The 24084-nt window shown below is 41.6% G+C and overlaps 2 pseudogenes; one reads left to right on the forward strand and one right to left on the reverse strand.

Moving 5' to 3' along the window:
* The window catches only part of LOC117441148 (zinc finger protein 208-like), a 447659-nt pseudogene that overhangs the window by 110734 nt on the left and 312841 nt on the right, over nucleotides 1-24084 (reverse strand).
* LOC117441147 (zinc finger protein 721-like) overlaps nucleotides 1-24084 on the forward strand; it is a 424075-nt pseudogene that overhangs the window by 19955 nt on the left and 380036 nt on the right.

A 24084-nucleotide genomic window follows, 5' to 3' on the forward strand; every position in this document is an offset into this window, starting at 1 on the left:
CAACAATCAGGAGAGATATTTGATAGTTGGTGCTTGAGAAGACTAAACATGTATCTGCAATTGACATGAATGGAAACAAGTAATAAAGTATATTCATTACTCGTTATTCTCTACTAATAGTTAATTAAAGACTGTATATTATGGCTATTTTGCACATCCCTTTCAAGATTTTCAAAGGTTCATTGACATATACACAACTACGGTGTAGTTATGCAATGAATGAAAAACTTGGGTCACAGGTTCCTCAACAGTGCATTACAAGACATCTATCAATATGTGTGTACCTCCACCATTAAACTGTCATATTCTGCACATTTCTTATTCTATCTACATACATAAGAGTATAATTAATGTGTATAATATCAGTTAAAATAAGTGCTTCAACATAGTTAACATTGCAGGAAAGCAATATAGCCTATTAGACGTTAATTACTTTGTCAGGCTTAATATTTAATGTTTAAATAAAGGTTAATCCGTTTTTCTGTTTTGCACCTCCTATTAATTTCTGTGTACATCCTGCACTAAACTGTTTTATTTTAGAGATCACTTATAGTATTTTCTTGATTTTTTATATTCTATATTTCTATATTTATACTTTCCCCCTATGAAAGTATGTACTCTTAATATTTTTTTAGTCAAATATAACACATACAAACAATAATTCAATAACGTGCTTTAACCACTAGGAGGTGCACACAAGGTGCACACAGCCATAATAACTTTGTATTATTAGTGTGTATGTACAACATCTGAAGATGTATAGTTTTATGCATGCTTTCACATCATTTTACAGCATATTTCTATACTATTTCAGACTCAGTATTTACATTCTTACATTCAAAGAAAATCAGTAATATCTTTAAAAACTACAGTCCTTTTCTATCAGCTGTGCACCGTTATGGTGTAAATATAACCTATCTATGAATTAGATCAAATGTAAAAGTCAGCCGAATTAGTGTAGATACTGCAAGGAGACGTATTGTGTGAAGAGAAATTGAAGATGTTGTTTAATTGTTGATATATTTATGATCCACGTCAAGTATTCAGTTTCGGCGCCATTTCTTCCAGTTTTTCCAAAGGTCTTCTCATCAGGGCTCTCTAAATAAAGAACTACGGCAGATCTGTAATATGTAATGCAGCCGAACCGTGTATTGCAATGCCGTTATGTGATGACTTTCAAAGAGAAAAGCAAGAGCACTCGGAATTAAGTATTATTTTATACTTTTAAAATGTTTTCCGGATTTCATATAATATAAACACCAAATCCCAGCATGCATTGCGGCTAACACATCCAATCAGTGAGCTTAAAACCATAGCTGAGGATCTTGGGTAATCGCTCGAAATGCCGACGTCTGTTTCCTGTTATATTTATTTTGAAATTCAGTTCCTGACGGACGCCAAAAAAGCCCGAGATTATGGAATTAAACCAATAAATAAAAGCAAGGATAATTGTGTGTTATTGGTGAGTAAATAACAGTGTGTTATTTTGAAAAGAATAACAAATTAGAAGGAAAAAAAGATTTTAAAAAATACAGATTTCAGTATCCTGAGGCTCTGAGCCCCCAGCTTCCGGTCTTCCACGACCCGACCGGAGAAAAAGACGTGCTGCAGCCTGCAGGCACGAAACACATTACCAGTGGAAATACATTGCTTTTAAAATCGTGCTGTGCAACACGAAAAAAAGGGGCAAATCGTGATGGTGAACACGAATCAATAGATTAAAAATCGTGTTGGTGAATACGAAATGCCGTGAGACTGGGTTGCACATTTGGCAACCCTGGTTAGCTTCAGAGCTAGCAGTCTGTGTTTGTAAACAAAGACAGGACGAGCTGGAAATGAAACAAACAATACTTAGAAACTGGTTAAAAAAAAATTCTGAAGGTAGGAAACGACCTCTTCTCTCTTTGAATGTGGTTTATACCTTTCAGATAACAGCAACAGTTAAAGCCTTACAATGAACCGTTTCCGCTGCACCCGCACTGCGAGGGGGGCCCAAGTTCCCATCAGCAGAAACACGTGGGTTTGCTATCCTGGCTCCAAGATGGTGGAATGAGCTCCCATTGACAGCAGAAAGCTCGCACGCCTTCCAGACTGAAAACTCATCTCTTTCGACTCCACTTCCAGCGATAGAATTACTAACAAAGCACTTACATGATTTACACATCACTTACGCAACCTCTAGATGCCTCCTCTACAGGTATGATTCAAATAAGACATTATGTTTATGATATTAGAGTTTGAACTTGTTCATCAGGGGAGGTGAAATGTGTATTTTCTGCATCTGATTGCATTTATCCGTGTGACAAAGTATAAGTTTCGTATAAGTTTCCCGCCCTGCAGGAAGCTGTCTCCTGTTCCTCTTCCAGGTCACAGATCAGAGTAGGGAGGTAGGGGAAGTACCAGGGCTGCAGTCGAATAGTCCATTTAGCTTAGCAACCTTCCTGACGGAGTGAAATGACCCGGAAGTCCCTCAGTGGCAGCCATGATAAGTGCTGATTCTCTACATGATAGGAAAGGAGGTTTGAAACTTCCTTTATAACCTCCTTTAGCTTAGGAACCACTGGACCTCCCTCACCGAAAGGAGAGGAGAAAATGCTGCCCCACAATGCCTTGCAGCCGCAGCATTTGACGTCACACAACAGTCGGCCGTTCACGGAAACAAATGACGGAAAAATGATATCATGAAAGTTACGGTGCTTATTAAGCTTTTTAAACGTATGTGATAAGTTGCCAAAGTGCTTTGTTCTGAACGTTCATCAGTATTATAATCAAAAAGAGAAATATGAACGTTAATTTTTACTGAAATTATCAAATAAAGTCAACATTTCACAGTCTTTACTGAGCTGTGTGGAGTTTGTTCAACTTTTAAAAGATGTTTGAATGGTGATATGCACAGAGATAGATGTTAAGGACTATATATTTGGGAAGGCTTAGCCTTCCCTAGCCTACAGCACCCTGAATATATGTATAAATGCTACTAAATGAATGCAACATATATGATACTCTACATAGAAACTACTCCGTGTATGTCACAGTTTACACTTCACCCTTTCTAAACACTGAATGAAATAGGTTTTTGATGCTTATACATTCAAATAAACGACCTGTTTAAACTTTTAATGAGGTTTATACATTTCAGATAACTGTCAACAGTTAACGGTACAAAAATAAACAGTTTTTCATGGTTGGAAAGTAAATAAAGTTAATTTTCTCAAATACAGATTGCAGGTAGTTGTATTAGCTGAAGTATTTTAATTTGATGTCACTTTATACTACTCCTTCATTACATACCAGATATAAAGATGTACTTTTAATAGAATGAAAGAAGAGTTACACATCATGTGAAACTAAAACTGGTAAATCTACATATATATAATCAATGAGTAAATGTGTCTTTCAGACGCCCCTTGATTACATGATGGTTATTAAGTCACCTCAATATATTTCTGTTTCCTTTCTGCTGATTCTCTGTCATTGAGGTGAGAGTTATCACGATGCGGGGAAAAACGGGACCAGTTCAAACAGGGAGACCTGGTGTTCGCCAAGACGAAGGGATTCCCCCACTGGCCTGCCAGGACACACACACACACACACACACACACACACACACACACACACACACACACACACACACACACACACACACACACACACACACACACACACACACACACACACACACACACACACACACACACACACACACACACACACACACACACACACACACACACACACACACACACACACACACACACACACACACACACACACACACACACACACACACACACACACACACACAGTAATCCTGACAGCAAAGACATGATGACTTCAAAGTTTAATATCCGTCCTCAGAGAATCGAGAATGGGGAGAGATGGCAGCAACACACAGCACAGAATAATTACTGAAACTAAACAAAGTGTTTCTATTTATTTATTAAAATGATAACTACAAACTGAAAAAACAGGGGAAGCCCGGCTTCCCTTGGCCTCCGGGAGAAAACGCCACTGACTAACATAGAACTACAGGAGAGGAATAAGGCCTCTCTAAAACATGCATCCAGCAGGTGTTCCTGAGCATCAGCAGCACGCTGACCTCTAGTGGCGTCATGGTGAATCAACACAGAGAGATATTCTCACACGGACCATTCACAACGAGGTGTGTGTATCTAGAGCAGGGGGTCCACACTTTCTCACTGAGGGCCACATACAGAAAAACATACGAAAGGTCTGGGCCGCTCACGAGAGGTGTATCGCCTCATAAGCTCTGTTATAAGTCAGCAAAATCAATCAAATGTAGGTGAAAACAGGGAGGCATGTGGCGCAGTGGATAGAGCGTTGGTGTTCAGATCAGGTTCAAACCCCACTGCAGTCAGCATGTCGTTGTGTCCCTGAGACACCAACCCACTCTCACAAAAACACGTGTAATAACTACGTTGGTCCACAACGTAGGACGTAGTATTTCTACAAAAAACGCCTCTGAAATTGTAGAACGTTTTTTTTTACCATTCATTCCAATGGCTGGCGTCTGTGTCACGTGATCTTCACATTTCTCTCCGCAGGAAAAAAAAACATGGCCGACATTCGTTTTATTCTCGGTGTAAAATGCCTATTTTAAAGTTACTTTGGCCATTAAAATGCGTTTTGATGTCATTTGATGCGAGAAATATGAGTTGTTATTTCAGATGATGTGTGCAGTGGATGCACATAATCTTTAGTTTGCTAGTTATTACGAAGATTACTTCAGGAAATTGTGTCCATTCAACGTTTTCATTGTTACCAAGGTGGTTGCTAGGGACGCTGCTATCGATATTATTTCTGTTATGTTGTGTAACTGTTTAATGGTGTTATCTTTATTGCTACCCCCTTCCCCGTCAACGTATAGTGTTGGTCCACAGCGCAAACGTATTAGTTTCACAAAATCCGCATCTAAAATTGTGGCATAGATACGTTATTTTCCCCTAGATGCCGTGTGTATACGGATTGTCCACAGTATTGAGTATGTTGAGTGTGTTCATGCACCAGCCTGCAAAAGATAAACAAGCGGTTTGACCGAGAGCCATTTCAGTTCAGAATACATTTTTATTTATTTTAATTTCCACACTGCTGTCAGGCAGTTTTGGCAGAGCTCATATTATACGTCAGTTGTATATTATTGTTATTGCCTACATAATCCAGTATCAGTCAGGCTGTTTTACCTTTGTGTAATAACAGGAATACAGAGTCAAATGTGATATATTGACGATGCTTTAAATAGCGTTGCAGGTAAATGTGATTTAAACTAATTGTTCCTTGCGTCAATTGTAAGAAGAGCTGTAATTCCCCGCCATTAGGTAGCCTTAGCTAGCACTGATTAGATTCACCTTAACTACCTTAATTAACAAAGTGAAGTTTAGCATCTTACCAGCAGTGCAGAAACAAACCTCAATTAGTAGATATAAATAAGATATTATATATACGGTAAGCAGTAAATATATTCAGCAGGGAAGCATACAGCTGGAAGAATGATACGATTACAGAGTACGCTTTAAATCGGATTGGTCAGTCACTGGGGGTGAGGCGGGGTCTGCCGTTTCTTCACTGGGGGTGAGGCGGGGTCTGCGGTTTCTTCACTGGGGGTGAGGCGGGGTCTGCTGTCTCTTCACTGGGGGTGAGGCGGGGTCTGCTGTTTCTTCATTGGGGGTGAGGCGGGGTCTGCTGCTTCTTCACTGGGGGTGAGGCGGGGTCTGCTGTTCCCTCTCCAGGGAGATAACCTGTCGTGGCACTCTGAACACTGGCTGAAGGGTTCCCTCCAGCCAGCTTCTGGCCTCCAGAGTCCAGAATGCAAACCTTTGGCCATGCCTTTGAAGCAATAAGAACAAGACGTCATCTAAAGTATTGGCAGTAGCTGCAGTGGAAATGATATACCGGTCTGCAATTTAATCCACATCTGTGAATGGTATACCCTTAAACATAAGAACATAGAATTGTAGTATTATTATATCGTGATCATATTATTTAAATGTGTAAATTATGAATACCAAACATCTGGATTAAGTAACTGGTCACCACAAACAAATCATAGGACTTGTTTTGATGTATTGCTCAAATGGAACTGATCATAACATTCAGGCTGCTTTTAATGCAGACGCATTGCAGCTCCATTTGCATTTCACAAGAGACTGTTTGCTCACTTTACCTTCATGGAGAACTGCACGGACATATAATTCATCACCTTGAATTGTAAAGTATTGTCAAGGCTCCTCCTCCTCCACCCTGGCTTTGTGTATGTGTGTATCTGAGTTCATATCCTCCAGCTCAAAGTCTGTGCCTTCGTCCTCCGTGATCCAAGTTCCAGATATGGCAATGATGCTAAATGTTTGTTGAAACTGATTTGAATATTCCTTGATGAGGTTAAAGTCTGCAGACATGCTTCTGCTGTTGAAGTGAATAGCAGAGAGCTTGCCCTCTGGTGGTATGCTCTGGTTGTACTGTTGATCAGTGTAATAACAGCAGTTGTTGATGGTAGAAGAGAAGAAATGGTTGTCCGGGTCTATTTCATAATCCAGATCTTTTGTTTTATCGTCAGTGTATTCAAATGTTTTAGCAACAGTTGGTCTTGCTCCTTGATCATCTGAGACATATTCATATGTTCCCCTATTGAAGATGATTGCCTCCATGGCAACCATGAGTCATGGTTGTGTGTAAGTGCTTGTACCTCACGTGTGGTCCAGAACATGAAGATTATTGGTATTCATCCAGATCCTCCATGTTTCTGATGACCAGTACTTTGGCCTCCTCAGGTGTTCCGTTTAGCTTTAGAAATATTTTGCAGCTTGTTGTCCAGGTGTTCTGAACTGTCTTCTGTTTTTCGTGAAGCGAGCCTTTCTGGCTCTGTCGCCGTTGTACTTGGTCAGATGCTCGTTGATGTAGACATCTTATTTTATGTTGTGTGGGCTTATCTCTCTGTACAGCACTTTGATCTGAAGGTTTTAAAGTGCTATATAAATAAAGTTGGATTGGATTGGATATTCGAGGTGGTTTTAAATAACATTTCCGTATTTATTTATTTCTCCAAGTTATGTTTGTGTTTGAAAATGAATTCTTCATATTTGATAAATGAGAGGTAACATTTTATTGATGGTATTATTTCCACATATTTCTCTCCATTCTTCCTTCTGCCAACGGTGTCGCAGTTTCTCGTCCCTCCCGTTGTTGTGCTTAGTGCGTACGCATGGGTTAGAGTTTGCGTGGAGGACCGCACGTTTTCCCGTCAAGTTAGTATTTTATAAATCGCAAACATTGCGTAGAAACTGGCGTACGCCATTTTTTGAGCGTATATCCCTTTATAAATGAGGCCCCTGATCTGCTTCATCACAGTGAAGTATTCCTGGGCTGCAGTCGGATAGTTTAAAAAATACAGCTCCTAACGTCTATCTCTTGACCTCTGAGTGAAAGGTCACGGGGTTAAGGGATAGTGGAGAGGAGAATTCAAAAGGACTTAGGAGAAGAGACTGCGGTACCTTAGAGAATCGACTGCACTTTCACTATCCGACGTCTTTCTGATGCGCCAGCAGACGTCCTGAATGTGCGTCTGCTGCTGTGGGGGAACCATGGAAACTACAGTTTTCTATACAGCGGACTACAAACATGGATGTTCAATAAGAACGAGGGACTACTGTGAACTCATCTAGAGACTCTGCACCGTGCTCTGATGCTGTTGCTTTGCTTTATGAACGTGGACAACAGAGAAACATATTCTTCAGGACCAAAGTTGGAATTGAAATAAAAAAGGAAAGTGAAACTTATGCTCGTCACCCTCTCCCTCCGGTCCACATTAATACAAATGATCCCAATACGTATGATTGATGGAAAGATCTTAAATCAATACAGATGTATTTATTATTATAACGTTAGTCCTTAACATCTATCTCTGTGTATATCACCATTCAAACATCTTTTAAAAGTTGAACAAACCCCACACAGCTCAGTAAAGACTGTGAGATGTTGACTTTATTTGATCATTTCAGCAAAAACTATCGTTCATATTTCTTTTTTTGATTATAATACTGATGAACGTTCAAAACAAAGCACTTTGGCAACTTATCACATACGTCTTAAAATGCTTAATAAGCACCGTAACTTTCATGATATAATTTCTCCGTCATTTGTTTCCGTGAACGGCCGACTGTTGTGTGACGTCAAATGCTGCGGCTGCAAGGCATTGTGGGGCAGAATTTTCTCCTCTCCTTTCGGTGAGGGAGGTCCAGTGGTTCCTAAGCTAAAGGAGGTTATAAAGGAAGTTTCAAACCTCCTTTCCTATCATGTAGAGAATCAGCACTTATCATGGCTGCCACTGAGGGACTTCCGGGTAATTTCACTCCGTCAGGAAGGTTGCTAAGCTAAATGGACTATTCGACTGCAGCCCTGGTACTTCCCCTACCTCCCTACTCTGATCTGTGACCTGGAAGAGGAACAGGAGACAGCTTCCTGCAGGGCGGGAAACTTATACGAAACTTATACTTTGTCACACGGATAAATGCAATCAGATGCAGAAAAGACACATTTCACCTCCCCTGATGAACAAGTTCAAACTCTAATATCATAAACATAATGTCTTATTTGAATCATACCTGTAGAGGAGGCATCTAGAGGTTGCGTAAGTGATGTGTAAATCATTTACGTGCTTTGTTAGTAATTCTATCGCTGGAAGTGGAGTCGAAAGAGATGAGTTTTCAGTCTGGAAGGTGTGCGAGCTTTCTGCTGTCAATGGGAGCTCATTCCACCATCTTGGAGCCAGGATAGCAAACCCACGTGTTTCTGCTGATGGGAACTTGGGTCCCCCTCGCAGTGCGGGTGCAGCGGAAACGGTTCATTGTAAGGCTTTAACTGTTGCTGTTATCTGAAAGGTATAAACCACATTCAAAGAGAGAAGAGGTCGTTTCCTTCCATCAGAAACATTTAACCAGTTTCTAAGTATTGTTTGTTTCATTTCCAGCTCGTCCTGTCTTTGTTTACAAATACAGACTGCTAGCTCTGAAGCTAACCAGGTTTGCTAAATGTGGGTACCTGGCTGGAGTGAGATTTTGATATTTAATTACACATATGCGCACTAAATGACTGCTATCGTAAATGACTGCATGCTCCCCCCGGGAAGATTTTTTTTAAAATATTGAAGTCAAAAGCATCAATCTGGTGCACTTTGAGAGCAACATTAACCCTACCTTAATAATACCTTAAAGGGGACATATCATGCTATATTTGAACAATATATTGTAGGGCCATACCTATATAAAGTATATAAATAGTTTTTCTTTCAAAATACCAAACAGATCCTCCATTCGCTCTATTTGCTCTTTCCAGCACTGTTTTTGCATGGGACTGATTCTGTGAGCTGCTGCAGGAGAGGGGCGCGTGCTCTGAGATCAGCTGCTGGGCTGCACCGGGGAGAAAAAGAGATCTCCGTCCTCCGTGTTTTATTCTTATATGATTATTATATATATATTGTCTTTCCTGCTGTGATCCCTAACATACTGCTGGAACCCAGGTAACACAGTCTCCAGGCGACATTGCTTCATGTCCCCGACCACTATTGCCGGTGCATTGGGGTGGCTGAGTTGCAGCTCGTGAACACGGTGTCCTCTGCCGCTGGGAGGCACGTAAACAACAAACAGTAAAATACACCTGAATTCTCTAGGCAGATAAAAGGGTCTTAACGTCATGCTGAGAATTCCTACGTTGGGATTGCAGGTTTTACATTTACTGAGTATGATCGGCACCACAGATCATTAATATACACACAAACACCGCCTCCTCTGGTTTTCCCCGAGTTCGCATCCCTGTCTGCTCGAACAAGGGTGAAACCGTTTACTTCAAAGAGAGATTCAGGCATCGTAGATTGTATTTTTTTCATGACCATACCTTGTGTATATCCTTAGTGTGTCCACGTTGTTGCTCAATGAGTGCAGGTTTGTGAGAATGATGGATGGAAGTGGTGGCCGGCTGAATCCCCGCCGTATTCTGAACGCCTCCCGTCCTTCCTCGTCTCTTTTTTCTGGTGTTTCTAAGCGGCTCCCGAGGGATTTCATCCAATAACGAAGAGCACAGATGACTTGGTATATTCGTAGGAGGCCGATCGCATTGTAGCTCTAGCATAGCCTCGCGGCTGTAGCAGCGCAGAGGCCGGGGCTCCTCGCCATACCTGTTCGTGCTGTCACTCAGGTGTGTCTTGGAAAGTTGAATGGCCGTGTGTGTGTGTGTGTGTGTGTGTGTGTGTGTGTTGTTCTAATGAAGGGAAACACAGTGAAGGCACAGCTCTTTGCAGCTGGTGCTGCTCTTCTCAGATTCTGCTGAGTTGCACGTTACTGCCTCCTGGTGCTGCAGAGATTTCATGAAGTGAAGGAGGTTTTTCTTCTATGAAGCAGCTGTGGGCAGCAGATACTGTGAGAGTCACAGACATGAATACATAGGTCAAGGCAGAGTGGTTCACAGACTCTCCTGTTTTGCCGATCCGGTGCTTGAACAAATAACTCTACACCGCTGGCCGAAATGTCCCTAAAATGAAGTCCGAGTTTGAAATATATCTCAAATAATGTATGTATTTCCCCACATAAACATAACAGTCTGCAATGAAACGGCTGTCTCTTGTGCGCTCCACTTCCTACTTTCTCCTTTCTCTCTCTTTTTTTTCTTTCATTGCCCTCTAGGGCATTGGTTCCCAAACGGTGTGCCGTGGGATTTTGTGACAACCATACGTTATTATTGCAATATACAACTACACAGAAATAATAATTTTTTCATTTACTATATCGGTACTTTGTAGGTTTATATGTACGTAATCTGCGCGACTTGCGCGTCCACATCTCCACGTGCAGTGCTGCATAAACATGGCTGAGTTAGCGATAACTTTCGAGGGGTGGAGGTATGCCCATTATTTTGAGTTAGTCCGGGGAATAGACAGGAATGTGACGGTGAGGTGCAAACTGTGTCCAGGCCAGAAGCTGTTATCCACTGCTGGAAACACCACGTCAAACCTCAACAAACACCTGCAAAGAACACATGCTAAGGTGAAGCTACCGCACACGCTATTTGTTGTTTTGTTTATATCACGTAGTTCTTCTCTGTCTTCCGGTTGTTGCCTGTTTTGAATGACAAATACACACTACCGCCGCCTGCTGGTAAGGAAAGTTATTGCCACTCACGCATGCGCAGTTCGTACGTGCTTGGCGAGTAAAGTAACGAGTTACTTTATGTAGATAGTAACGAAGTAGTGTAATATATTACTCTACTCTAATTTACATGAAGAACAACAGGAGGTCACGGCTCTCTGTTGAACAGGACTTGCGAGTGGCCCTCTCCTCAGTGCCACCAAGGATTACAAAATGATGCGCGCCCCGACAGGCACATGTATCTCACTAATTTGTAAGTCAGCAAAAATATTTACAATAGCACATGTTTCAATGCTGATTGCTGAAATGTTACATTTATAATTTGTAGTTCAGGACCATGGACAATGCAGCTTCCTTGCATTGACTGTTCTCTGTGCTGAATTTCTGCTGAGTTTCCTTTGCCTCATTTTTTATTTTGTGACCTGTCTGGTTTAAATGAGTGTGTTGCTGCTTTGATGAAGCCTAATTTGATACAGTTTCAAATTAATTTCTGAAATATTTCGTTAATAAATATTTCACGAGTAATATAGTTGTCTTTGTCACATTTTATTTGGCATTAGTAAATAATTATGCACATGTACAGATATTTTACATGATATGAGTGATAACACGTGTTATAAGGGCTATTTTGCACAATAGGTGTGCCTTGAGATTTTTACTTGTCCTTTGGTGTGCCTTGGGCACAAAAAGTTTGGGAACCACTGCTCTAGGGGCTTCGTACAATACAAATGCAAATATTTTGTTTTAAAAAGTAAAGTCCTTTCGAGTCATCTGTCTCAAGCCTAAGTCTCAAGTCATGAATACCAAGTCAAAGTCAAGTCAAGTCTTTTATCAATGTTAGTCAAGCAAGTCTCAAGTCAAAGATTAGTCATGTGACTCGAGTCACATGACTTGACTCGAGTCAAGTCATGTAATATACTTTGGTTAGAATATTGCTGTATTACTGTATCAAATATAATACAAATATAATAAACACAAACAGTTGATAAGTAGTATTTTGTTAACTCAAGGTTTATATTAAAGGGGACCTATCATGCAAAATGCACTTTAGTATGTCTTTTATACATGAACATGTGTCCCCGGTGTTCCAGGGAACTCACCAAGTGTCAGAAAACACAACCCTCTCTATTTTCTTCCATACCCAAATCTCTAAAAAAGGGGCTGCAACGGATCTGATACAGACTGATCCAGATTTGAACACTTTACTGACGTCAGTAAGCGGAGCGGAGGGATCTAGATCGGCATGAAGGTGTTATTTATAATGATCGCGTCGCTGCACATTATCCCGCTTATCACACGGCCACATTCTCAACAAAGTAACGATATGACAACAATATTAATTGAAATGCTTGTGATGCTGTGAAAAAGGCCCAGCAGCGACTCCACTTCCTGAGGATCCTCAGGAAAAACAACCTGGAGGAGAAGCTTCTGGTGTCTTTCTACCGCTGCTCCATAGAGAGGGTGCTGGCATATTGCCTAACCACCTGGTGTGCCAGCTGCTTAGAAAAGGACAGGAAAGCCCTTCAGAGGGTCATCTACACAGCCCAGAAGGTCATCGGCTGCTCACTGCCTTCTCTGGAGGAACTCTTCAGCCAACGTTGCCTCAACTGAGCAGGCAAAATAATTGCAGACTCTTCACACCCTGGACACTTCCTGTTTGCTCTTCTGCCCTCCGGCAGACGCTACAGGTCAATTCAATCAAGAACAAACCGACTGAAAAACAGTTTTTACCCCAGAGCCATACGAGAACTGAACACTGTCACACGCTGAACTGAACGGTTACAACTTCCAACTGCACTACTTTTTAATAGTTGTATTAACTAATGATCGACATCAGAGATGCAAAATATCATCCCTGTGTTTTTTTTTTATATTGTAAACTATTTAAATAATGTGCGGGAGTGTATGGATGTGTGAGCATGTTTAATGTTTATATATTTATATAGATAATATATTTATTCGTTTTATGTGGAAATGCACTGCGAGGATTGCTTTTTTAAATTTCGTTGTACCTGGTGCGATGACAATAAAGGAATTCTATTCTATTCTATTATATTATGTTAAACCTTGGGAAGTATCTAGATATCCCTGCCCTAATGCCAAAAGAACTGCACACTGAATTTGTGTCGCCGTTTGATGTCTATGTCTGGACCGCTGCGTGAAAAGGAGGGTTTCTACCCCGTTACTTCTCTTCTTACTTCTATAAGAATAAAACACGGTGGACGGAGATCTCTTTTTCTCCCCCTCTTCTCCCAGCTGCGGCCCAGCAGCTGATCTCAGAGCACGCTCCCCTCTCCTGAAGGGGGCGTGGTCAGCTGCAGGGGGGCGTGGTCAGCTGCAGCTCACAGAATCAGCCCCCTGCAAAAACAGCGCTGGAAAGAGCAAATGGAGCGAAATGAGGCGTGGCTAAAATGCAGGATCTTTTTGGTATTTTGAAAAAAAAACTATATTTATATACTTTATATAGGTATGGCCCGACAATATATTGTTCAAATATAGCATGATAGGTCCACTTTAAGTGAGTTTTTATTGTGTTGTGTATTTATGCTTTTTAGATTGACTTTATCTCTTTCTCTGTCTGTCTGTTCTAGAAACCGAAAGGAAGAGAGAGACGTCAGAGCTGTCAGCAATGTGACAAATCCTTTACAACATCTCGACATTTAAAGAGCCACCTGCGTATTCACACAGGAGAAAAACCTTACAGCTGTGAAGAGTGTGGGACAACTTTCACTCAATCAGGTAATCTCAAAACACATCAACGTATTCATACGGGAGAAAAACCTTACAGCTGTGAAGAGTGTGAGACAACTTTCACTACATCAAGTGCTCTCAAAAGACATAAACGTATTCACACTGGAGAAAAACCGTACTGGTGTGAAGAGTGTGGGAAAACGTTCACTACATCAAGTCATCTCAAATCACATCTTCATGTTCACACAGGAGCAAAACCTTACAGCTGTGAAGAGTGTGGGACAACTTTCAGTACATCAAGTGCTCTACAAAAACATCACCGTATTCACACTGGCGAAAAACCGTATTGGTGTGAAGAGTGTGGGAAAACTTTCACTAGATCAGGTGCTCTCAAATCACATCAACGTATTCATACAGGAGAAAAACCTTACAGCTGTGAAGAGTGTGGGAAAACGTTCACTTCATCAAGTCATCTCAAAAGACATCACCGTATTCATACTGGAGAAAAACCGTACTGGTGTGAAGAGTGTGGGAAAACTTTCACCCAATCAAGTGCTCTCAAATCACATCAACTTATTCACACTGGAGAAAAACCGTACTGGTGTGAAGAGTGTGGGAAAACGTTCACTACATCAGGTGCTCTCAAAAGACATCACCATATTCACACTGGAGAAAAACCGTACAGGTGTGAAGAGTGTGGGACAACTTTCACTACATCAGGTGGTCTACAAAAACATCACCGTATTCATACTGGAGAAAAACCGTACTGGTGTGAAGAGTGTGGGAAAACGTTCACTCAATCAGGTGCTCTCAAATCACATCTTCGTGTTCACACAGGAGAAACCCCATAGTGGTTTTAAGAGTGTAGTAGCAGCAATTAAGCATATTTTGATTTTTTCACAGTTTACAATAAACAATTCCCATCTATAGAGTGGCGAAGTCACCCCCCCATCTACTTCCGCTCCATGGGACCTTATTTTGGAAAAATAATGTATTGAAGTCAATGGATAGAGAAAACGTATCTTTCGATCCCGTTTGAATAGTGCCATGAATTACGCATATGTTTGTCAATCTTAAAAAATAATTTCCATGTCAAAAAAGTCACAGTTCATCGTAAAACTGTTGAAATATAAGACTGAAAAATACGCAACTACAAAGATTACTAATCCCAGAGTTGCGTAAGTGATGTCACAATTGTTTTCCTCCACTAAGAGATAGCTTAGATCAGCGCCATATAAATAGAATCTATCTATATGGCACTGGCTAAGATAAGATAACTTTAACAAGATGCCTATGTACTTAGTACCAGGTTGTTATCATACCAGCAATGGGTCTTGCTCGTTCTTTCGCTTCCCGTCTGATGAAAGGACCAGGAGGGGCTGGATCAAGTTAGCTTCCTAGCTAGTAGCTTGCACGTTAGTTAGCATTACAGCCGTGTCATTTCTATTAGCCTTAACATGAAGTAACATCAAGTAACCCAACATGTTAAACAGTAAGAGTAGTAGTCAAATTTTGTGAACCCTTTGAAGAGTACTGTCACCGGTGTGATCATTCTATAATACACAATTTAAGCCCGGAGGAGAAATGCTAACGCTAGCATCGGCGATCGACGATCTTTTCTACTTCACGCTATCTGCAGAAATGGTTGACATTAAACATTAAAAGACCAGGCAGTTCAGAGAGAATCAAGGGAAGGCAGGCAGCTTTGCATAACATTCTTCTGGACGTGTTTCATTGTGGTGATAGTGAGGGTAGTCAATCCTTTTTGTTGACAAGACAGTAGTGACGGCCATCTTGGTGACGTGTGTTGTTCTGCGAGACCAGAGATATATTTCATTCAGCGTTTCACACAAACAAATGTGTTATCAGTTTTACGGCACTTTTTTTTTTTTTACTTGCAAAATTATCTTTTAAATTGACAAACATCATATGTGTAATTCGTGGCACAATTCAAACGGGATCGAAAGATAATCTTTGTCTCTCCATTGACTTCAATACATATTTTTTTCGAAATAAGTTCCCATGGTGCTCCACCGGAAGGGGAGGGACTTCGCCTCTCTATGGGCCTTGTGTTGGGTAATCCTTTTTTCCATTACAGATCCCATCCCAACAGCGCCATCTGTTGACGTAACGTCAGAATTGACATGCATAATGTTCACTGTTCCTTTAAGTTTCGTTTTCTGGCTGTCCGTCTGCCGACAGCTGTTTCAAACAGCTGACATTATTGCAGCATTAAATCCAAGCCATTGTCCGATGCAGCTTATGATTCCAATATACGATCCAGTTTTAATGCTGCTCATACCCGGCCGCTTTCCCAGTCTTGGCTCTCGGCCTCTCCTTTCGCCGTCTTGATGAGCGCAGGTGGTGACAATCTCCAGCTGATTGTGGCGTGTTGTCCAGCTGATCCGGGATGAGGTGTCGGTTGTGAAGTAATCCAATTGTTTGTCCGGTGAAAACGATCCTTAATCCAATGTGATATGTTTCTTATTGTCCAGTTTCACTCATAGAGTACGATTCTACTTGTAATGGCAGTTTAAATGTTCCAGTTAGGGGTGGGCGATATGACGATATATATCGTTGTGACGATATTAGGTCTCCACGATATGCTTTTTCAGAGATATCGTCCTATCGTGATAAAAAAAAAAAATAGCGGGAGGGGAAGAGGCTCTCCGTGCGTGGCGCAGGGGGCTATGACAGCGGACGGAGAGCCTCTTCCCCTCCCGCTCCCCCAGCCTCACCTACTGATTTTCATTTCACCATATATCATGCCCGATCGATTTCACAATGTCAGCGCACCTCTGCTTTCGTTCAGTCCGAGTTGTTTGACACGCTCCCAAAGTCCCCGCCCCCTTTCTTTGCAGCGGTGGCGTTTTATGTTTTTCCCTTCAGTTATGCTAAAGTCTTTTATTACACTTCAAGTCTACTCTAAAGTTTACATTTTAATTGTTTGGCAGTGACTTTTCCTCATTGATGTTTTATGTTTTACTTAGTTATGTTTTACCCTCCTTTTCATGTTTATTGATGTTCACTGCTCACTTGTTCATTCAGGGATTCATTTCTGAAATAAAACCAGCTTGAAATTGTTTTAGTTTCTGTTACCTTGTAGGTGCTTGTTCTGTTAAGTAACTTGAAAAATAACCATAATAACTGACATGAAAAAATATCGTGATATATATCGTCTATCGTGATACTGCTTGAAAATATCGTGATAACATATTTTTCAATATCGCCCACCCCTAGTTCCAGTGTCCTATATCTTTTTGCCATTACTTCACAGGAGGGTTTAGAGTGATCCTGACGCAGACACAAAGGTATGAAGTTCCGGTCTTTTGCTGCAGTTTTAGAATGATGTTTTATTGCTTTACATACCAAGGTTTAAGTACAGTGTCAATAGTTGTAGTATGAGCATCTGCTGGGGCTGGCTGGCCATCTGGTAGAATCGGTATGCTCTCCCTCCTGTGTCCTCTTCCTCTCCTGTGACCTATGACCCCTTTTATACACCCGGTGCAGCTAAACCCCGCGACCAAGTGTTAAAAAATAATATTGCACTATTCATATAAATAAGGTAAACTGAGACACCAACAACACCCATAAAAAGGCTCCTACAAAGAGTGGGAGAAAACCTTTTCTTAAAGTATTCACCTTAAAGTCCATGAGTGAGTTTCACTGTTCACATGCTTCATGTATCTGGAACATATTTACGATGTTTTCAGTTTGATTCTATTCTCTTGTTGAAATGATTAGACTACCAAAAATAAAATGGCCTGAGAAACAGACTTGTCACCCTGCATATTTGTTGTGTTTTGCAGCATATTATAAACATGTCATTCCCTTATCTTCAAATACTCCAGGTTGTGTAGGTATGTATTTGAGGTGTACTGTCCACATCGCAGACCTGAAGTCGTGCAGTCAATGTATGCGAAGTGTACAGGACCTTGGTCTCTGAGACTCAAAAAAGCCTTTCTCGCCTACCTGTCCACTTTGCAGACCTGAGATCCTGCAGTCATTTGTCAAAGATGGTGTGGCATATAGGGAGGTGCAATCTCCTGATGGTATAGACTGTATTATAGTGGACATCTGCAACCCTAGAAAACAAGATAACATTAGGATAATCAATATATACAACCCATGTCCAAATCTAACCACTTATATATTTAAAGAAATAGTAGAATATAAACATAGGGAGGAAGTTTGGTGTGGTGATTTCAATGCAAACAACCGTCTATGGGCTGCAACTATACAGACAGTAACGGAAACATAGTAGAGGAAATGTTGGAGGAAAGAACACTAGTATGCCTTAATGATGGACATGGCACAAGAGTAGATGTTCACAGGGGGAACATCTCATGCCTGGATCTGACATTAGTGTCAAACTGATACGGCTGCTGCCTTCCTCGTCCTCTTAACTGTGTTAATGTGTGCTGCATGTAAATGAGCTGTGTGATTTCCCTGTCGTGATTGGCTGCCATCTCCTGGTCCGCCGCCTGAAGATTGTGATTGGAGCACGCCGGGTTCGACGCACTCCAATCGCAGCGTACAGCCGGCGCACACCTGCTGAAGACGACTACAAAGCCTGGGGACAGACGCCTCTCGCTACTTGCTCTTCGGTCTGTGGTTAAATGGTGTGGTCTGTGTTTTGTAGTGTGATGTGATTAGATGTGACTGTGATTCGAGTATATGAGTCTCTAAGTTGACGGTAATTGTTTAGTTTAGCGGTGTTTTTTTACAGCCTCCTTTTCTTTAGTTAGTACCACTTTGACAGTGAGGTTTTTAGCTACTATTTAGTGTATCTATTTCTTTGTATGTGAACAGGCTCCCTTTTTAGAGTCCTCCCTTTCAGGTCATTACAAGCCACATAACGCAACATATACTAAATGCAGCAGAGAACAGTATACCCAAAGCAACAACCAAGGGTAGGGAGAAAGTGGTGCCTGGCAGTGACAGATAAAGAGAAGGCAGGTATGTTAGGAAGGACACTTGCAGCAGTACATAGTGGGGAGCATCTCAGTGATATCCATAGGCAGCAAAAACAGCAGTTGCTAGCAGAGAATGAAAAGGTGAAGGAGAAGAGACAGGATAATAGGTCAGCTCTGGATGTGGAATTAGTAAGAGTGAGTAATGACGTGGGAAAACATTGAAAATGAAAGAGATAATGGCAATAGTGTACTTTGACATTGAAAAGGCGTATGACTCTGTGTGGAGGAGGGGCTACTGATCACATGGAGGAGAATGGGTATTGGAGGGAGAATGATCAATTGGGTAAGGGCCTTTTGAACAGACAGGACATTTAGAGGAAAGGTTGGAGCAGATATTTCCAGTTATTTAGAAATAGAAAACGGTATTCCCCAAGGGAGTGCAGTCAGTCCAATATTATTAACATCATGATTAATGACATGTTGACATGCTTAGACTCAGAGGCGGATTTAGGATTGTAGGAGTTGTTGGGGGGGGGGGGGTGCAGGGGTAAAGTGCTATTTTTTTTACAAGTGGGGGGTGGACCAAACATCCTTTAGGGGGGTCGTCGCCTCCTCTAGGGGGGTCCGGGGGCATGCTCCCCCCGGGAAGATTTTTTTTTAAATATTGAAGTTAAAATCATCAATCTGGTGCACTTTGAGGGCAACATTAACCCTACCTTAATAATACCTTAAAGGGGACATATCATGCTATATTTGAACAATATATTGTAGGGCCATACCTATATAAAGTATATAAATAGTTTTTCTTTCAAAATACCAAACAGATCCTGCATTTTAGCCATGCCTCATTTTGCTCTATTTGCTCTTTCCAGCGCTGTTTTTGCATGGGGCTGATTCTGTGAGCTGCAGCACGCCCCCCTGTGGGAGAGGGGAGCATGCTTTGAGATCAGCTGCTGGGCTGCAGCGGGGAGAAGAGGGGGAGAAAAAGAGATCTCCGTCCTCCGTGTTTTATTCTTATATTCTTATATAGAGTCGTTATTCATTTGTTTTAAAGCTCAATAAATAACAAGGAAGACCTTTGACCGGCACTTTTCTAATTTTGTCTGGAAGATTTAAACTTTAACGGACATGTTGACCGGCCAAATAAAAATCTAACTGAAACTCTGCCGCACGGTCCCCTCGTTCCTTGGAAGAGCCGGAGAGGAGGGTGTTTGTCATCTGCTGGTGGACTACCGGAGAGAATTACAGCGAGGGAGCAAACGCTTCCCTCGGGGAGGGAGAAAAAGAGCCAGAGCAGAGTATAAACAGAAGGGCAACGATGCGCGGGAAGTCTTCTTCGCTGCTTTTGTGGCAGACTACAGCGCCACTTACAGGCCTGGCATATGTACTACAGCGTCTCCAGCGCAATGGCCGGCCGTGGCCCAACCCCACATTCCCCTGATAGGTGGAGAATCGACCAATAAGCGGAGCACCACTTCTGTGACGTAGAAAATAATTCAAGATCAGTCTGTATCAGATCCGTTGCAGCCCCGTTTTTAGAGATTTGGGTATGGGGGAAAAGAGAGAGGGTTGTGTTTTCTGACACTTGGTGAGTTCCCTGGAACACCGGGGACTAGGGGTGTAACGGTTCACAGAAGTCACGGTTCGGTTCGTACCTCGGTTTGGGGGTCACGGTTCGGTACAACAAGAAAAAGCAAAATAAAGTCCCAAATGCATAATTCCAGGTTTGTTGTTATTTACTTTTGAACAGTAGTGCAAGTTTCAGTTTAAAAATAAGGAACTCTGACATTTTGAATAATTAACTGTATTAAACAGTTAACAACAAACCACAAACAGTACCACACACACTCAGATGGCCATAGTATCTATAATGGCTGATGTCAAACAAAAAGGTTTCATCAAGCTGTAAAACTAAAAAGAATGTCTTGAAAATATTACATCATAAATAATAAGAAAGTGTTTCAAGAAGGCGAAGTCGTTGAATAAATATGCCAAAAGCTTCCGTTATTTATTTTGGTCTCTCGGCTTTCATGTCTATTGGTTTATTAAAAACAGCGGGGATCAGCTGTTGAACTGCTGTTGTCTTTTGCCGGGCTCCGGTGATTGGCAAATCTGGGTGATGCCTTCTGATGTGATTTAGCATGTTTGGCGTGTGTTGCCATTAGCATACCGCACCGCTATCGAACAACGCCGACACACCGTCCTCTTCCGATCCACTGCGCATTGCTTATCGTTTTATAGATCTATTCTCATCCACCATCTTTGTTTGTGACGTAAAGAGTGTAAGAGTCACGTTTCTGAATCGGGCACTCTGAGTGGATGCAGTCACAGCCAATCGGAGTGTTGCCTGTCAGTTCCGTTGCTATGGTTCCGTTGTTATGTGTACTGAAACGAGAGCCGGTATAATTCCACGCGCGAAAACAAAATAAAAATTGGAATACGTTATTTTAGTGTCTTAAAAGTAGACTGAGGTATGAAGGGTTAACGTTACATCTTAGAATCATTTTTAGTCATGTTCTGTATACATACTAACCAGGGGCGTCGCCTGGACCTGGAAACATTCGGGGCTTAGTATGTCTGAACATGTTAGCAAATGCCTGATAATTCAAATAAAAGACAAAGCAAAGACTGCGGAGCGTACAAAATAAAATGCTACAAAAATATATAAACACCTAAGTGATGTGTCCTCACTGGCCTGGTCCCGGATGGTTGGTATTGATCCCGGGTTTAGCATTACTTTGGAGGCATATCCGTGTTGGACTTGAGACAAGTTCATAAACATGTCCGTCGTAAAATGTTTGGAACACACAAACAGAAATCTGCCGTGGTCTTCTGGCACATGTCCCTTGTAAATGAAGTCTAGCCACAGATTCATTTCTTTTCCCACTGATGGCATTGAATGCAGTCCCCTGTCCCGAGTCTTGCAGCCAACAACAGCACAACGTTTAACTATCTTAGACATCCTGGCAAGAGCAGGCAAAAACACAGATGTGGGTTGATTTAGCCTGCCGATAGCCTATATGCGAATGAGAGGTTTGGCAAAGCACGTGGCTCATTCCCCTGATAGGTGGAAAGTTGACCAATAAACCGAGGACTTCTCTGTGACGTAGAAAAGTGTTGAAATCTGGATCCGTTTTTTTCAGATCCGTTGCAGCCCCTTTTTTAGAGATTTGGCGAAGGAGGAAAATAGAGAGGGTTGTGTTTTCTGACACTTGGTGAGTTCCCTGGAACACCGGGGACACATATTCATGTATAAAAGACGTACAAAGGTGCATTTTGCATGATAGGTCCCCTTTAAACTGCACTGTAACTTTTTATTCATGTATTTTTTCTTTTAATGTTTCTTTTATTATCTTTTACTGTTTTTAAATGCCTTTGTCTGAATGTCTTTCATTTTTGTAAAGCACCTTGAATTGCCTTGTGTTGAAAGGTGCTATATAAATAAACTTGCCTTGCCTTGGTTACTCCATGTTTACTAGCTATAAGATTAACGTTACAGTACATCACTCTTTTTCACTTCTTACTCAGTCAGCCAGAGTGCAGATATCACCATTAGATTCACACACCTGAAACATCATCCATTTCTTCACTGCTGGTGATGACATTGTTGTCAGTTGCTGATACTGCTGCTGCTGCAGCTTGTGGCGCCTGCTTCGATGAAAATAACTTTCTAATATCCATAACTTTCTAGGCTATTAGCTTAAAACTCTTCAGGCACTAGGAAGGAACACTTCTTCTTCAGGGCAGGGAAGGCTACGCAGTACGCAGGCTAATGTCCCGCAGCGACTGCCTCTCTGGTGGACTCCGGTACTGCACATTACTCCCAAGACATTTTCAAAAAAAAATTAAATTATTATTATTTTTTTTTTAAGTGAAACATCCGGGGCTTTTCAGAAAACATTCGGGGCTTGAGCCCAAGTAGCCACCCCCTAGCGGCGCCTCTGCTTAGACTCATGCATCCAATGGGCTCTACACGCAGATGATGGGGCTCTGTGGATGAGGGGAAGACATGCCCCATACGTAATGGAGAAGCTAAAGCGATTAAAAAAGTGGAGAGGTGGTCATATAACTGGGGATTCAAAATGTCAGAAAGCAAGTCATGCTACATGGTATTTACAAACAAACGCTGAAAGTTGGGACCAACATAAGGTTTGAAAAGGAAAAGAAATTTCCTAGATGGAAACTGGGAAAGGCTAATTGGGATGCCTTCCAAGTTGTAAGTACGAATAGATGTAAAACACTTCAAGAGGAAAATGATGATATAAATAAATGCAATGATGAGCTGGTTAAGGTTATCATTCATTCAGCTAAAGAAACAATTCCGGAAAGTGCAGGAGTTAGGCGCACCAAGAGTTTACCCTGGTGGAATGGTGAATGTAGTGAATCCATTAAAGACAGGAATAAAGCATTCAGGCAACTCAAACAACTCCATTCTCAGGAATCTTTGAATCAGGGTGAAAGGGCCCAGGCTATAGTGAGGAGAGAAATAAGAACGCAGAAACACACTTTTTGGAGGCAATATTACAATAGTATTGGAAGGGAAGTACAGCTTGCAGGTGTTTGGGGCATGATTAGGAGAATGGGGGGAATTCTAAGGATTTATGAGTTGCCAGTTTTGAGCAGAGGGGACAAAATGGCTGTCACAAAACGTAGGAAAGGCGGAACTTCTAGCTCAAACATTTAGGAAAGTTCATAGTTCAGATAACCTTACAGAGGAAGCCCGGCAGTGCAGAAATAATACACGAATGGAAAACCCGAGAATATTGGATAGAGTAGAAGCGTTAGGAGATCAGTTGGACCTGCATTTTAGTATGTTTGAGTTGAGAAGAGCAATTATTAGTGCTCGCCAAACCACTGCTGGGAAAGATGGTGTTTGTTACAAAATGCTGGAACACATGACAGATAACTCTCTAGTCATTGTGTTGAGGTTGGTTAACAGGGTGTGGGATTCTGGCCAACTTCCTTCAGTGTGGAAACAAGCGATAATAGTGCCCATCCTGAATCCAGGGAAAGACCCTTCAGATCCATCTAGCTACAGGCCTATTGCCCTGACATCTCATGTATGCAAAATCATGGAGAGAATGGTTACAGACAGGTTAACGTATATCTTAGAAAGTAAAGCTCTGTTGTCCCCATATCAAAGTGGGTTCCAGAGGGGTCGGAACACAATGGATTCTATATTGTGCTGAGAATCAGACATCAGGAAAGCACAGACCAACAAGGAAGTAGTGATTGCAGTCTTCTTTGATGTTGAAAAGGCTTATGACATGCTCTGGAAGGAAGGACTACTAATCAAGTTCAAATCATTGGGAATTGGTAGTAAAGCA

This window comes from Pseudochaenichthys georgianus, unplaced genomic scaffold (assembly GCF_902827115.2).
Source record: "Pseudochaenichthys georgianus unplaced genomic scaffold, fPseGeo1.2 scaffold_151_arrow_ctg1, whole genome shotgun sequence".
Taxonomy (NCBI): Eukaryota; Metazoa; Chordata; class Actinopteri; order Perciformes; family Channichthyidae; genus Pseudochaenichthys; species Pseudochaenichthys georgianus.